This window comes from Rattus norvegicus, chromosome X (assembly GCF_021556685.1).
Source record: "Rattus norvegicus strain SHRSP/BbbUtx chromosome X, alternate assembly SHRSP_T2T, whole genome shotgun sequence".
Taxonomy (NCBI): Eukaryota; Metazoa; Chordata; class Mammalia; order Rodentia; family Muridae; genus Rattus; species Rattus norvegicus.
In genome coordinates this window covers 26,897,517-26,915,368 of record NC_141554.1, presented here as the reverse complement: position 1 = coordinate 26,915,368, position 17,852 = coordinate 26,897,517, and the positions used below count along the sequence as shown (strand labels likewise).

Sequence of the window (17,852 nt, the reverse complement as noted above, 5' to 3'; positions counted from 1 at the left end):
GCCTTTTGATTAGGAAAGGGTTTATCCATCTTGTTGATTTTCTCAAAGAACCAGCTCTTGATTTGGTTGATTCATTGTATAGTTCTCTATGTTTCTACTTGTTGATTTCAGCCCTGAGTTTGATTATTTCCTGCTGTCTACTCCTCTTGGGTGTGTTTGCTTCTTTTTGTTCTAGAACTTTCAGGCGTGCTGTTAAGTTGTAAGTATGAGATCTCGCCAATTTCTTTATGAAGGCATTAGTTTTATGAACTTTCCCCCTTAGCACTACTTTCATTGTGTGCCTTCATTTTCACTAAATTCTATGAAGTGTTTAACTTCTTTATTATCTGTCTTGACCCAGTGTTCATTGAGTAGAGAGTTGTTCTGTTTCCATAAGTTTGTAAGCTTTCTGTTGTTTCTGCTGTTGTTGAAATGCAGCTTTAATCTGTGGCGTCTGATAGGATCCAGGGAGTTATTTCAATTTTCTGGTATCTATTGAGACTTGCTTTATGCCCAAGTATGTGGTCAATTTTGAAGAAAGTTCTGTGAGGTTCTGAGAGGAAGGTATATTCTTCTGTGGCTCAGTGAAATGTTCTGGAGATGTCTGTTGAGTTCATTTGGTCCATAACATCTGTTAACTATATTATTTCCTTGTCTCAGAGCTTGGTGACTCGCAGGCAGGTGTCCTCAGTGCAAAGAGGCTGAACTCAAAGTCGTCACCTTGAGCCTTGCATCTAAGAAGTCCCAGGTACTTTGTACAACTGCGTTCCAGAAGCTGTGTGTCTTTAGCACCTTCATAAGTGATGGCTGCCATCAGGAAGAAACTGGTGATTGTTGGTGATGGAGCTTGTGGTAAGACGTGCTTGCTCATAGTCTTCAGCAAGGACCAGTTCCCAGAGGTTTATGTGCCCACAGTGTTTGAGAACTATGTGGCAGATATTGAAGTGGATGGAAAGCAGGTAGAGTTACCTTTATGGGACACAACTGGACAGGAAGATTATGACTGCCTGAGGCCTCTCTCCTACCCAGACACTGATATTATACTGATGTGTTTTTCCCTTGACAGCCCTGATAGTCCATCCCAGAAAAATGGACTCCAGAAGTCAAGCATTTCTGTCCAAATGTGCCCATCCATCATCCTAGTTGGAAACAAGAAGGATCTTCAGAATGATGCGCACACAAGGAGGGAGTTAGCCAAAATGAAGCAGGAGCTGGTAAAACCTGAAGAAGGCAGAGATATGGCAAACAGGATTGGCACTTTTGGGTACATGGAGGGTTCAGCAAAGACCAAAGATGGAGTGAGAGAGGTTTTTGAGATGGCCACAAGAGCTGCTCTGCAAGCTAGACGCGGGAAGAAAAAGTCTGGGTGCCTCATCTCATGAAGCCTTGTGAAGCACAGCCTCATGCGGTTAATTTGAAGTGCTGTTTATTAATCTTAGTGTATGATTACTGGCCTTTTCATTTATCTATAATTTACCATGATTATTAATAATGTCCAGCCTGTCTGACCAGCCAGGGTCCTTCTGACAATGCTCTAACGCACTCTCTGCACTCCACCTGACACCAGGCGTTAATTCAAAGAATTCCACAACTTCCTGCTTCTTCTAGAAAGAGAAACAGTTGTAACCTTTGTGAATCAGGCTGCAACTACTTTATAACTAACAGGTCCTGCTTATTTTCTGTCAGCTACAAGGAACTCTGGTGAGTCACTACTTCAGAGTTCTCCTTCTCCTCCTCCTCCTCCTCCTCTTCCTCCTCTTCCTCCTCTTCCTCCTCCTCCTCCTCCTCCTCCTCCTCCTCCTCCTCCTCCTCCTCCTCCTCCTCCTCTTTTTTCTTTGTTTTCTGGAGCTGGGGACCGAACCCAGGGCCTTGCGCTTGGTAGGCAAGCGCTCTACCACTGAGCTAAATCCCCAACCCCCAGAGCTTTACTTCTTAACAGATTCCATTGGCAGAGCTCTGGGGTGGGCACCCCGTGTTTGGAAACTTGATCAGCTAGAAAGGCCCTAGACCACGCAGATGTGGCAGAGTTACAGTTCTGTGGTCTCATGGTAGTTACCTTATAGTTACAGGGTAATTAGTGCCACTTAATGTATGTTACCAAAAATAAATATATCTACCCCAGACTAAATGTAGTATTTTTTGTATAATTGGATTTCCTAATACTGGTATTTGTCATTTCCAGAGTGTATTGCTTATTTTTAAACAAAATGTATTTGGAAATAAAGTCAGATGGAAAATACATTTTTATTTTTTCCATCTTTATTGACTTGGGTATTTCTTATTTACATTTTGATCTTTATTCCCTTTCTGGGTTTCCAGGCCAACGTCCCCCTAACCCTTGCCACTCCCCTTCTATATGGGTGTTCCCCTCTCCATCCTCCCCCCATTACCACCCTCCCCCCAACAATCAAGTTCACTGAGGCTTCAGTCTTGCCAGGACCAAGGGCTTCCCCTTCCACTGGTGCTCTTACAAGGCTATTCATTGCAACCTATGAGGATGGAGCCCAGGGTCAGTCCATGTATAGTCTTTGGGTAGTGCCTTAGTCCCGGGAAGCTCTGGTTGGTTGGCATTGTTGTTCATAAGGGGTCTCGAGGCCCTTCAAGCTCTTTCAGTCCTTTCTCTGATTCCTTCAACGGGGGTCCCGTTCTCAGTTCAGTGGTTTGCTGCTGGCATTCGCCTATGTATTTGCTGTATTCTGGCTGTGTCTCTAAGGAGAGATCTACATTCGGTTCCTGTCGGCCTGCACTTCTTTGCTTCATCCATCTTACCTAATTGGGTGGCTTTATATGTATGGGCCACATGTGGGGCAGGCTGTGAATGGGTGTTCCTTCTGGCTCTGTTCTAAACATTGCCTCCCTATTCCCTGCCAAGGGTATTCTTTTATTTTATTTTATTTTTTTTTTATTAACTTGAGTATTTCTTATTTACATTTCGAATGTTATTCCCTTTCCCGGTTTCCGGGCAAACATCCCCCTAATCCCTCCTCCTCCCCTTCTTTATGGGTGTTCCCCTCCACACCCTCCCCAAATTGCCGCCCTCCCCCCAACAATCACGTTCACTGGGGGTTCAGTCTTAGCAGGACCAAGGGCTTCCCCTTCCACTGGTGATCTTACTAGGATATTCATTGCTACCTATGAGGTTAGAGCCCAGGGTCAGTCCATGTATAGACCTTAGGTAGTGGCTTAGTCCCTGGAAGCTCTATTGCTTGGCATTGTTGTTCATAAGGGGTCTCGAGCCCCTTCAAGCTCTTCCAGTTCTTTCTCTGATTCCTTCAATGGGGGTCCTATTCTCAGTTCAGTGGTTTGCTGCTGGCATTTGCCTCTGTATTTGCTGTATTCTGGCTGTGTCTCTCAGGAGCGATCTACATCCGGCTCCTGTCGGCCTGCACTTGTTTGCTTCATCCATCTTGTCTAATTGGGTGGTTGTATATGTATGGGCCACATGTGGGGCAGGCTCTGAATGGGTGTTCCTTCTGTCTCTGTTTTAATCTTTGCCTCTCTATTCCCTGCCAAGGGTATTCTTGTTCCCCTTTTAAAGAAGGAGTGAAGCATTCACATTTTGATCATCCGTCTTGAGTTTCATGTGTTCTATGCATCTAGGGTAATTCAAGCATTTGGGCTAATAGCCACTTATCAATGAATGCATACCATGTGTGTTTTTCTGTGATTGGGTTACCTCACTCAGGATGATATTTTCCAGTTCCAACCATTTGTCTATGAATTTCATAAAGGCATTGTTTTTGATAGCTGAGTAATATTCCATTGTGTAGATGTACCACATTTTCTGTATCGATTCCTCTGTTGAAGGGCATCTGGGTTCTTTCCAGCTTCTGGCTATTATAAATAAGGCTGCTATGAACATAGGGGAGCACGTGTCTTTTTTATATGTTGGGGCATCTTTTGGCTATATGCTCAAGAGAGGTATAGCTGAATCCTCAGGCAGTTCAATGTCCAACTTTCTGAGGAACCTCCAGACTGATTTCCAGAATGGTTGTACCAGTCTGCAAACCCACCAACAATGGAGGAGTGTTCCTCTTTCTCTGCATCCTCGTCAGCATTTGCTGTCACCTGAGTTTTTGATCTTAGCCATTCTCACTGGTGTGTGGTGAAATCTCAGGGTTGTTTTGATTTGCATTTCCCTTATGACTGAAGATGTTGAACATTTCTTTAGGTGTTTCTCATCCATTCGGCATTCCTCAGGTGTGAATTCTTTGTTTAGTTCTGAACTCCATTTTTTAATAGGGTTGTTTGTCTCCCTGTGGTCTAACTTCTTGAGTTCTTTGTATATTTTGGACATAAGCCCTCTATCTGTTGTAGGATTGGTAAAAATCTTTTCCAAATCTGCCAAGGGTATGCGTGTTCCCCTTTTAAAGGAGTGGAACATTCGCATTTTGGTCATCCTTCATCAGTTACATGTGTTCTGTGCATCTAGGGTAATTCAAGCATTTGGGCTAATAGCCACTTATCAATGAGTGCATACCATGTGTGTTTTTCTGTGATTGGGTTACCTCACTCAGGATGATATTTTCCAGTTCCATCCATTTGCCTATGAATTTCATAAGGTCATTATTTTTGATAGGTGAGTAATATTCCATTGTGTAGATATACCACATTTTCTGTATCCATTCCTTTGTTGAAGGACATTTGGGTTCTTTCCAGCTTCTGGTTATTATAAAAAGGCTGCTATGAACTTGGTGGAGCACGTGTTTTTTTATATGTTGGGGCATCTTTTGGGTATATGCCCAAGAGAGGTATAAAGTAAGTCCTCAGGTAGTTCAATGTCCAACTTTCTGAGGAACCTCCAGACTGATTTCCAGAATGGTTGTACCAGTCTGCAAACCCACCAACAATGGAGAAGTGTTCCTCTTTCTCCACATCCTCGCCAGCATTTGCTGTCACCTGAGTTTTTGATCTTAGCCATTCTCACTGGTGTGAGGTGAAATCTCAGGGATGTTTTGATTTGCACTACCCTTATGACTAAAGATGTTGAACATTTCTTTAGGTGTTTCTCAGCCATTCGGCATTCCTCAGCTGTGAATTCTTTGTCTAGCTCTGAGCCCCATTTTTAATAGGGTTATTTGTCTCCCTGCGGTCTAACTTCTTGAGTTCTTTGTATATTTTGGATATAAGGCCTCTATCTGTTGTAGGATTGGTAAAGATCTTTTCCCAATCTGTTGGTTGCCGTTTTGTCCTAACCACAGTGTCCTTTGCCTTACAGAAGCTTTGCAGTTTTATGATATCTCATTTGTCGATTCTTGATCTTAGAGCATAAGGCATTGTTGTTTTGCTCAGGAAATTTTCTCCAGTGCCCATGTGTTGGAGATGCTTCCCCACTTTTTCTTCTATTAGTTTGAGTGTATCTGGTTTGATGTGGAGTTCCTTGATCCACTTGGACTTAAGCTTTGTACAGGTTGATAAGCATGGGTTGATCTGCATTCTTCTACATGCTGACCTCCAGTTGAACCAGCACCATTTGCTAAAAATGCTATCTTTTTTCTATTGGATTGTTTTGACTCCTTTGTCAAAAATCAAGTGACCCTAGGTGTGTGGGTTCATTTCTGGGTCTTCAATTCTATTCCACTGTTCTATCTGTCTGTCTCTGTACCAATACCATGCAGTTTTTATCACTATTGCTCTGTAATACTGCTTGAGTTCAGGGATAGTGATTCCCCAGAAGTCCTTTTATTGTTGAGGATAGTTTTAGCTATCCTGGGTTTTTTGTTACTCCAGATGCATTTGCAAATTGTTCTGTCTAACTCTCTGAAGAATTGGATTGGTATTTTGATGGGGATTGCATTGAATCTGTAGACCGATTTTGGTAAAATGGCCAGTTTTACTACATTAATCCTGCCAATCCATGAGCATGGGAGATCGTTCCATCTTGTGAGGTCTTCTTTAATTTCTTTCTTCAGAGGCTTGAAGTTCTTATCATACAGATCTATCACTTGCTTGGTTAAAGTCACACCGAAGTATTTTATATTATTTGGGACTATTATGAAGGGTGTCGTTTCCCTAATTTCTTTCTCGGCTTGTTTCTCTTTTGTGTAGAGGAAGGCTACTGATTTATTTGAGTTAATTTTATACCCATCCACTTTCCTGAAGGTGTTTATCAGCTTTAGTAGTTCTCTCGTGGAACTTTTGGGATCACTTAAATATACTATTATACCATCTGCAAATACTGATATTTTGACTTCTTTTCCAATCTGTATCCCTTTGATCTCCTTTTGTTGTCTGATTGCTCTGGCTAGAACTTCAAGAACTATATTGAATAAGTAGGGAGAGAGTGGGCAGCCATGTCTAGTCCTTGATTTTAGTGGGATTGCTTCAAGTTTCTCTCCATTTAGTATAATGTTAGCAACTGGTTTGCTGTATATGGCTTTTACTATGTTTAGGTATGGGCCTTGAATTCCTATTCTTCCCAGGGCTTTTATCATTAAGGGGTGTTGAATTTTGTCAAATGCTTTCTCAGCATCTAATGAAATGATCATGTGGTTTTGTTCTTTCAGTTTGTTTATATAATGGATTATGTTGATGGTTTTCCATATATTAAACCATCCCTGTATGCCTGGGATGAAGCCTACTTGATCATGTTGCATGATTGTTTTGATGTTCTCTTGGATTTGGTATGCTAGAATTTTATTGAATATGTTTGCGTCGATATTCATAAGGGAAATTGGTCTGAAGTTCTTTCTTTGTTGGGTCTTTGTGTGGTTTAGGTATAAGTGTAATTGTGGCTTCATAGAAGGAATTCGGTAGCACTCCATCTGTTTCAATTTTGTGGAATAGTTTGGGTAGTATTGGTATGAGGTCTTCTATGAAGGTCTGATAGAACTCTGCACTGAACCCATCTGGACCTGGGCTCATTTTGGTTGGGAGATTTTAATGACTTCTTCTATTTCTTTAGGGGTTATGGGGTGGTTTAACTGGTTTATCTGTTCCTGATTTAACTTCGGTACCTGGTATCTGTCCAGGATATTGTCCATTTCCTCCAGAATTTCAAGTTTTGTTGAATATAGGCTTTTGTGGTCGGATCTTATAATTTTTTTAATTTCCTCTGATTCTGTTGTTATGTCTCCCTTTTCACTTGTGATTTTGCTAATTTGGACACATTCTCTGTGTCCTCTAGTTAGTCTGGCTAAGGGTTTTTCTATCTTGTTGATTTTCTCAAAGTACCAACTTTTGGTTCTGTTGATTCTTTATACATTCCTTTTTGTTTCTACTTGGTTGATTTCAGCTCTGAGTTTGATTATTTCCTGCCTTCCACTCCTCCTGCGTGTATTTGCTTCTTTTTCTTCTAGATCTTTTAGGTGTGCTGTCAAGCTGCTGATATATGCTCTCTCCTATTTCTTTCTGCAGACACTCAGAGCTATGAGTTTTCCTCTTAGCACAGCTTTCATTGTGTCCCATAAGTTTGGGTATGTTGTGCGTTCATTTTCATTAAATTCTAAGAAGTCTTTAATTTCTGCCTTTATTTCTTCCTTGACCAGGTTATCATTGAATAGAGCATTGTTCAATTTCCACGTATATGTGGGCATTCTTCCCTTATTGTTATTGAAGACCAGTTTTAGGCCGTGGTGGTCTGATAGGACGCATGGGATTATTTCTACCTTTCTGTATCTGTGGAGGCCTGTTTTATGACCAATTATATGGTCAATTTTGGAGAAAGTACCATGAGGAGCTGAGAAGAAGGTATATCCGTTCGCTTTAGGATAGAATGTTTTATAAATATCTGTTAAGTCCATTTGGTTCATGACCTGTCTTAGTCTGGCTACGTCTCTATTTAATTTCTGTTTCCATGATCTGTCCATTGATGAGAGTGGGGTGTTGAAATCACCTACTATTATTGTGTGAGGTGCAGTGTGTGTTTTGAGCTTTAGTAAGGTTTCTTTTACGTATGTAGGTGCCATTGTATTTGGGACATAGATATTTAGGATTGAGAGTTCATCTTGGTGGATTTTTTCTTTGATGAATATGAAGTGTCCTTCCTTATCTTTTTTGATGACTTTTAGTTGAAAATTGATTTTATTCAATATTAGAATGGCTACTGCAGCTTGCTGCTTCCGTCCATTTGCTTGGAAAGTTGTTTTCTAGTCTTTCACTCTGAGGTAGTGTCTGTCTTTGTGTCTGAGATGTGTTTCCTGTAGGCAGCAGAATGCAGGGTCCTCATTGTGTATCCAGTTTGTTAATCTATATCTTTTTATTGGGGATTTGAGACCGTTAATGTTGAGAGATTGTAAGGAATAGTGATTATTGCTTCCTGTTATATTCATATTTGGATGTGAGATTAAGTTTGTGTGCTTTTCTTCTCTTCGTTTTGTTGCCAAGGTGATTAGTTTCTTGCTTTTTCTAGGGTGTAGCTTGCCTCCTTATTTTGGGCTTTACCATTTATTATCCTTTGTAGGGCTGGATTTGTAGTAAGATATTGTGCGAATTTGGTTTTGTCATGGAATATCTTGTTTTCTCCATCTATGTTAACTGAGAGTTTTGCAGGATATTGTAATCTGGGCTGGCATTTGTGTTCTCTTAGGGTCTGTATGACAACTGTCAATGATCTTCTGCCTTTCATAGTCTCTGCTCAGAAATCTGGTGTGATTCTGATAGTTCTGCCTTTATATGTTACTTGACCTTTTTCCCTTACTGCTTTTAGTATTCTTTCTTTTTTGTGCATTTGGTGTTTTGACTATTATATCATGGGAGGAGTTTCTTTTCTGGTCCAATCTATTTGGAGTTCTGTAGGCTTCTTGTATGTTTATGGGCATCTCTTTCTTTAGGTTAAGGAAGTTTTCTTCTATGATTTTGTTGAAGATATTTACTGATCCTTTGAGCTGCGAGTCTTCACTCTCTTCTATACCTATTATCCTTAGGTTTGATCGTGTCATTCTGTCCTGGATTTCCCAGATGTTTTGGACCAGTAACTTTTTCTGTTTCACATTATCTTTGACTGTTGTGTCGATGATTTTTATGGAATCTTCTGTTCCTGAGATTCTCTCTTCCATCTCTTGTATTCTGTTGGTGATGCTTGTATCTATGGCTCCTTGCCTCTTCTTTTGGTTTTCTATATCCAGTGTTGTTTCCATGTGTTCTTTCTTGATTGCTTCTATTTCCATTTTAATTCGTTCACTTGTTTGATTGTGTTTTCCTGGAATTTTTTCAGGGATTTTTGTGATTCCTGTCTATAGGCTTCTACTTGTTTATTTATGTTTTCCTGCTTTTCTCTAAAGGAGTTCTTTATGTCTTTCTTGAAGTCCTCTATCATCATGATCAAATGTGATTTTAAATCTAGATCTTCTTTTTCTGGTGTCTTTGAATATTCAGCTTTGCTTTGGTAGGAGAATTGGGCTCTGATGATGCCATGTAGTCTTGGTTTCTGTTGCTTGGGTTCCTGCGCTTGCTTCTTGCCATCAGGTTGACTATGGTGTTACCTTGTTCTGCTATTTCTGACAGTGGCTAGACTGTCCTATAGGCCTGTGTGTCAGGAGTGCTCTCGACCTGTTTTCCTGTTGACTTTCAGCCAGTTATGGGAACAGAGTGTTCTGCTTTCGGGCGTGTAGTCTTTCCTGTCTACTGGTCTTAAGCTGTTCCTGTGGGCCTGTGTCCTGAGTCCACCAGGCAGGTTGCTTGTAGCAGAAAAGTTGGTCTTACCTGAGGTCCCATGGCTCAAATTGCTTGTGGGGGTGCTGCTTTTGAGTTCTCCGTGAGGGTGGCAACCAGGAGGGTCTGTGCCGCCTTTTCTCAGAGCCCCGGTGCACCGGGGTCCCAGATGGCATTAGGTGTTTTCCTCTGGAGTCAGAAATGTGGGCAGAGTGTAGTCTCTTCTCACTTCCCAGGCATGTCTGCCCCTCTGAAAGTTTAGCTTTCCCTCCCACAGGATTTGGGTGCAGAGAACTGTTCACCTGGTCCCTTCAGTCCCTTCAGGTCCCGGAGGTGTCTGGACTGCAGGGGACCTGCCACTCGAGTTCCCTTATCTTCCGGTTCTCAGAGGCCCTATACACTTTCCTCTTGTGCCAGGGATGTGGGCAGGGGTGGGCCAGGATGTCATCTCTCCTGCTCTGCAGTCTCAGGAGTGCCCACCTGTCCAGGCGTTGAGCTCTCTCTCTCCCAAGTGGTTTGGGAGCAGTGAGCTCAGAAAATTCATTTTTAAAATTCCCATTTTGTCACTTTCTCTGATAAAATATGGCCATATCTTCCCTATTCGGCCCTATATATCATTCCAGTACCCCTTTCCAGACTTGACTAAGTAAATAGGAATCTGGTTTCACCCTTGAGGCTATTACATTTTGGAGGTGGCATAGCCTTTCTCACCTGGACTGAAGGGTCTGGCTCTGAGGCACAGTGCTCCTTTCTCCACACTGTTATCGAAGTAGCCTCTCAGAGGAGCCACCAGTTTTTATTGGTGGCAATGGGTGGGTTCGTGGGGGATCTCTTCTCTCCAGCTGACTAAACTTTTTTCTGTACCAGTTAATTTTTCCAACTAATAGAATAAAGGCAGTTTTCAAAAAAAAAGAGGCTATCAGTTTAGGGGGGGACATGGGACAGCTTAGAGGGAGTGGATATGGAAGAGACTGGAGGGAGGAAAAGGAAAATTGTAAGTCATGTGATTATATTTTAATTTAATATAAATATATCATTATGAAAAAAAGTCAACATACAGGCCATAATTTCTGAATTAAGACCCTGGCTTTCAAAAAATTTAAAAATAGAATATAAACAAAAGGCATACAAACGGGAAGGGAAGAATTCATATTGTTTTTATTTGCAGACAACTTATAGTCAAAACACTGAGCATATACAATCAACATAGAAAAAATCAGTACTTTTTCTATATACCAACAGACATGAGGAGAGAATTGGAGGAGAAATACTATTCACACTAGCTTTAAGGATGACCAAAATGCGAATGCTTCACTCCTTCTTTAAAAGGGGAACAAGAATACCCTTGGCAGGGAATAGGGAAGCAAAGTTTAGAACAGAGACTGAAGGAACATCCATTCAGAGCCTGCCCCACATGTGTCCCATACATAAACAGCCACCAAACTAGATAAGAGGGATGAAGCAAAGAAGTGCAGGCTGATAGGAACCGGATGTAGATCTCTCCTGAGAGACACAGCCAGAATACAGCAAATACATAGGCGAATGCCAGCAGCAAACCCACTGAACTAAGAACGGGACCCCCGTTGAAGGAATCAGAGAAAGAACTGAAAGAGCTTGAAGGGTCTTGAGACCCCATATGAACAACAATGCCAACCAACCCGATCTTCCAGGGACTAAGCCAGTACCCAAAGCCTATACATGGACTGACCCTGGGCTCCAACTTCATAGGTGGCAATGAATAGACTTGTTGGGGCACCAGTGGAAGGGGAAGCCCTTGGTCCTGCCAAGACTGAACCCCCAGTGAACAGGATTGTTGGGGGTAGCGTGGTAATAGGGGGAGGATCGGGAGGATACCACCCATATAGAAGGGGAGTGGGGGGGGTTGGGGGATTTTTGCTTGGAAACTGGGAAAGGAAATAACAATAGAAATGTAAATAAGAAATACCCAATTTGCAAAACCCCCTTTGAGAGAGCCCTCACCGCCTGGTCAGGTGGGCACTCCTGAGACTGCAGAGCAAAAGAGACCACCAACACTGCCCACCCCTGCCCACATCCCTGACCCAAGAGGAAACTGTATACCGCCTCTGGGTTCCCATGGATAAGGGCACAGGAGCAGGAAATCTGCTGCATCTGAGACACCGCCGGAACCTGAAGGGACCTACCGGATAAACAGTTCTCTGCACACAAATCCCATGGGAGGGAGAGCTAAACCTTCAGAGAGGCAGACACAACTGGGAAACCAGAAGAGACTGCACTCTGCACACATTACTGATTCCAGAGGAAAACACCAAACGCCATCTGGAACCCTGGTGCACGGAAGCTCCCAGAAAGGGCGGCGAAGATCTTCCTGGTTGCGGCTGCCGAGGAGAGCTCATAAGCAACACCCCACGAGCAAACTTGAGCCTCGGGACCACAGGTAAGACCAACTTTTCTGCTGCAAGCGACCTGCCTGGTGAACTCAAGACACAGGCCCACAGGAACAGCTGAAGACCTGTAGATAGGAAAAACTACATGCCCGAAAGCAAAGCACTCTGTCCCCATAACTGACTGAAAGAAAACAGGAAAACAGGTCTACAGCACTCCTGACACACAGGCTTATAGGACAGTCTAGCCACTGTCAGAAATAGCAGAACAAAGTAACACTAGAGATAATCTGATGGCGAGAGGCAAGCACAGGAACCCAAGCAACAGAAACCAAGACTACATGGCATCATCAGATCACAAGTCTCCCACCAAAGCAAACAGGGAATATCCAAACACACCAGAAAAGCAAGATCTAGTTTCAAAATCATATTTGATCATGATGCTGGAGGACTTCAAGAAAGACGTGAAGAACTCCCTTAGAGTACAAGTAGAAGCCTACAGAGAGGAATCCCAAAAATCCCTGAAAGAATCCAGGAAAACATGAATAAACAAGTAGAAGCCCATAGAGAGGAGTCACAAACATCCCTGGAAGAATTCCAGGAAAACACAATCAAACAAGTGAACGAATTAAAATGGAAATAGAAGCAATCAAGAAAGAACACATGGAAACAACACTGGATATAGAAAACCAAAAGAAGAGGCAAGGAGCCATAGATACAAGCATCACCAACAGAATACAAGAGATGGAAGAGAGAATCTCAGGAACAGAAGATTCCATAAAAATCATCGACACAACAGTCAAAGATAATGTGAAACAGAAAAAGCTACTGGTCCAAAACATACAGGAAATCCAGGACTCAATGAGAAGATCAAACCTAAGGATAATAGGTATAGAAGAGAGTGAAGACTCGCAGCTCAAAGGATCAGTAAATATCTTCAACAAAATCATAGAAGAAAACTTCCTTAACCTAAAGAAAGAGATGCGCATAAACATACAAGAAGCCTACAGAACTCCAAATAGATTGGACCAGAAAAGAAACTCCTCCCATGATATAATAGTCAAAACACCAAATGCACAAAAAAGAAAGAATACTAAAAGCAGTAAGGGAAAAAGGTCAAGTAACATATAAAGGCAGAACTATCAGAATCACACCAGATTTCTGAGCAGAGACTATGAAAGGCAGAAGATCATTGACAGTTGTCATACAGACCCTAAGAGAACACAAATGCCAGCCCAGATTACAATATCCTGCAAAACTCTCAGTTAACATAGATGGAGAAAACAAGATATTCCATGACAAAACCAAATTCGCACAATATCTTACTACAAATCCAGCCCTACAAAGGATAATAAATGGTAAAGCCCAAAATAAGGAGGCAAGCTACACCCTAGAAAAAGCAAGAAACTAATCACCTTGGCAACAAAACGAAGAGAAGAAAAGCACACAAACTTAATCTCACATCCAAATATGAATATAACAGGAAGCAATAATCACTATTCCTTACAATCTCTCAACATTAACGGTCTCAAATCCCCAATAAAAAGACATAGATTAACAAACTGGATACACAATGAGGACCCTGCATTCTGCTGCCTACAGGAAACACATCTCAGACACAAAGACAGACACTACCTCAGAGTGAAAGACTAGAAAACAACTTTCCAAGCAAATGGACGGAAGCAGCAAGCTGCAGTAGCCATTCTAATATTGAATAAAATCAATTTTCAACTAAAAGTCATCAAAAAAGATAAGGAAGGACACTTCATATTCATCAAAGAAAAAATCCACCAAGATGAACTCTCAATCCTAAATATCTATGTCCCAAATACAATGGCACCTACATACGTAAAAGAAACCTTACTAAAGCTCAAAACACACACTGCACCTCACACAATAATAGTAGGTGATTTCAACACCCCACTCTCATCAATGGACAGATCATGGAAACAGAAATTAAACAGAGATGTAGACAGACTAAGAGAAGTCATGAGCCAAATGGACTTAACAGACATTTATAGAACATTCTATCCTAAAGCGAACGGATATACCTTCTTCTCAGCTCCTCATGGTACTTTCTCCAAAATTGACCATATAATTGGCTCAAAAAAGGGGCCTCCACAGGTCCAGAAACATAGAAATAATCCCATGCGTGCTATCAGACCGCCATGGCCTAAAGCTGGTCTTCAATAACATTAAGGGGAGAATGCCCACATATACGTGGAAATTGAACAATGCTCTACTCAATGATAACCTGGTCAAGGAAGAAATAAAGAAAGAAATTAAAGACTTTTTAGAATTTAATGAAAATGAAGGTATAACATACCCAAACTTATGGGACACAATGAAAGCCGTGCTAAGAGGAAAACTCATAGCGCTGAGTGCCTGCAGAAAGAAACAGGAAAGAGCATATGTCAGCAGCTTGACAGCACACCTAAGCTCTAGAACAAAAAGAAGCAAATACACCCAGGAGGAGTAGAAGGCAGGAAATAATCAAACTCAGAGCTGAAATCAAACAAGTAGAAACAAAAAGGACCATATAAAGAATCAACAGAACCAAAAGTTGCTTCTTTGAGAAAATCAACAAGATAGACAAACCCTTAGCCAGACTAACGAGAGGACACAGAGAGTGTGTCCAAATTAACAAAATCAGAAATGAAAAGGGAGACATAAGTACAGATTCAGAGGAAATTAAAAAAAAAATCATCAGATCTTACTATAAAAGCCTATATTCAACAAAACTTGAAAATCTGCAGGAAATGGACAATTTCCTAGACAGATACCAGGTACCAAAGTTAAATCAGGAACAGATAAACGAGTTAAACAACCCCATAACTCCTACGGAAATAGAAGCAGTCATTAAAGGTCTCCCAACCAAAAAGAGCCCAGGTCCAGACGGGTTTAGTGCAGAATTCTATCAGACCTTCATAGAAGACCTCATACCAATATTATCCAAACTATTCCACAAAATTGAAACAGATGGAGCACTACCGAATTCCTTCTATGAAGCCACAATTACTCTTATACCTAAACCACACAAAGACCCAACAAAGAAAGAGAACTTCAGACCAATTTCCCTTATGAATATCGACACAAAAATACTCAATAAAATTCTGGCAAACCGAATCCAAGAGCACATCAAAACAATCATGCAACATGATCAAGTAGGCTTCATCCCAGGCATGCAGGGATGGTTTAATATACGGAAAACCATCAACGTGATCCATTATATAAACAAACTGAAAGAACAAAACCACATGATCATTTCATTAGATGCTGAGAAAGCATTTGACAAAATTCAACACCCCTTCATGATAAAAGTCCTGGAAAGAATAGGAATTCAAGGCCCATTCCTAAACATAGTAAAGCCATATACAGTAAACCAGTTGCTAACATTAAACTAAATGGAGAGAAACTTGAAGCAATCCCACTAAAATCAGGGACTAGACAAGGCTGCCCACTCTCTCCCTACTTATTCAATATAGTTCTTGAAGTTCTAGCCAGAGCAATCAGACAACAAAATGAGATCAAAGGGATACAGATCGGAAAAGAAGAGGTCAAAATATCACTATTTGCAGATGACATGATAGTATATTTAAGTGATCCCAAAAGTTCCACCAGAGAACTACTAAACCTGATAAACAACTTCAGCAAAGTGGCTGGGTATAAAATTAACTCAAATAAATCAGTTGCCTTCCTCTATACAAAAGAGAAACAAGCCGAGAAAGTAATTAGGGAAACGACACCCTTCATAATAGACCCAAATAATATAAAGTACCTCTGTGACTTTAACCAAGCAAGTAAAAGATCTGTACAATAAGAACTTCAAGACACTGAGGAAAGAAATTGAAGAAGACCTCAGAAGATGGAAAGATCTCCCATGCTCATGGATTGGCAGGATTAATATAGTAAAAATGGCCATTTTACCAAAAGCGATCTACAGATTCAATGCAATCCCCATCAAAATACCAATCCAATTCTTCAAAGAGTTAGACAGAACAATTTGCAAATTCATCTGGAATAACAAAAAACCCAGGATAGCTAAAACTATCCTCAACAATAAAAGGACTTCAGGGGGAATCACTATCCCTGAACTCAAGCAGTATTACAGAGCAATAGTGATAAAAAGTGCCTGGTATTGGTACAGAGACAGACAGATAGACCAATGGAACAGAATTGAAGACCCAGAAATGAACCCACACAGCTATGGGCACTTGATTTTTGACAAAGGAGCCAAAACCATCCAATGGAAAAAAGATAGCATTTTCAGGAAATGGTGCTGGTTCAACTGGAGGTCAATATGTAGAAGAATGCAGATCGATCCATGCTTATCACCCTGTACAAAGCTTAAGTCCAAGTGGATCAAGGACCTCCACATCAAACCAGATACACTCAAACTAATAGAAGAAAAACTAGGGCAGCATCTGGAACACATGGGCACTGGAAAAAATTTCCTGAACAAAACACCAATGGCTTATGCTCTAAGATCAAGAATCGACAAATGGGATCTCATAAAACTGCAAAGCTTCTGTAAGGCAAAGGACACTGTGGTTAGGACAAAAAGGCAACCAACAGATTGGGAAAAGATCTTTACCAATCCTACAACAGATAGAGGCCTTATATCCAAAATATACAAAGAACTCAAGAAGTTAGACCGCAGGGAGACAAATAACCCTATTAAAAAATGGGGTTCAGAGCTAAACAAACAATTCACAGCTGAGGAATGCCGAATGGCTGAGAAACACTTAAAGAAATGTTCAACATCTTTAGTCATAAGAGTAGTGCAAATCAAAACAACCCTGAGATTTCACCAGTGAGAATGTCTAAGATCAAAAACTCAGGTGACAGCAAATGCTAGCGAGGATGCGGAGAAAGAGGAACACTCCTCCATTGTTGTTGGGATTGCAGACTGGTACAACCATTCTGGAAATCAGTCTGGAGGTTCCTCAGAAAATTGGACATTGAACTGCCTGAGGATCCAGCTGTACCTCTCTTTGGCATATACCCAAAAGATGCCCCAACATATAAAAAGACACGTGCTCCACTATGTTCATAGCAGCCTTATTTATAATAGCCAGAAGCTGGAAAGAACCCAGATGCCCTTCAACAGAGGAATGGATACAGAAAATGTGGTACATCTACACAATGGAATATTACTCAGCTATCAAAACCAATGAGTTTATGAAATTCGTAGGCAAATGGTTGGAAGTCGAAAATATCATCCTGAGTGAGGTAACCCAATCACAGAAAACCACACATGGTATGCACTCATTGATAATTGGCTATTAGCCCAAATGCTTGAATTACCCTAGATGCCTAGAACAAATGAAACTCAAGACAGATGATCAAAACGTGAATGCTTCCCTCCTTCTTAAAATGGGAAGAAGAATACCCTTGGCAGGGAATAGAGAGGCAAAGATTAAAACAGAGACAGAAAGAACACCCATTCAGAGCCTGCCCCTCATGTAGCCCATACATATACAGCCATCCAATTAGACAAGATGGATGAAGCAAAGAAGGGCAGGCTGACAGGAACGGGATGTAGATCTCTCCTGAGAGACACAGCCAGAATACAGCAAATACATAGGCGAATGCCAGCAGCAATCCACTGAACTGAGAAGGGACCCCCATTGAAGGAATAAGAGAAAGGACTGGAAGAGCTTGAAGGGGCTCGAGACCCCATATGAACAACAATGCCATGCAACCAGAGCTTCCAGGGACTAAGCCACTACCTAAAGACTATACATGGACTGACCCTGGACTCTGACCTCATAGGTAGCAATGAATATCCTAGTAAGAGCACCAGTGGAAGGGGTCCTGGGTCCTGCTAAGACTGAACCCCCAGTGAACTAGATTGTTGGGGAGAGGGCGGCAATGGGGGGAGGATGGGGAGGGGAACACCCATAAAGAAGGGGAGGG

General features: G+C 41.4%; 1 non-coding gene and 1 pseudogene across 1 annotated transcript; one reads left to right on the top strand and one right to left on the bottom strand.

The window, feature by feature from the left end:
• The first annotated feature begins 700 nt into the window (after positions 1-700).
• Rhoa-ps1 (ras homolog family member A, pseudogene 1) lies at positions 701-1,437 on the top strand (annotated as a pseudogene).
• Positions 1,438-1,819: 382 nt separating this feature from the next.
• Positions 1,820-1,901, bottom strand: Trnag-acc (transfer RNA glycine (anticodon ACC)). Its single transcript has one exon. It is a non-coding gene; the product is annotated as a tRNA-Gly (tRNA).
• Positions 1,902-17,852: the final 15,951 nt, after the last annotated feature.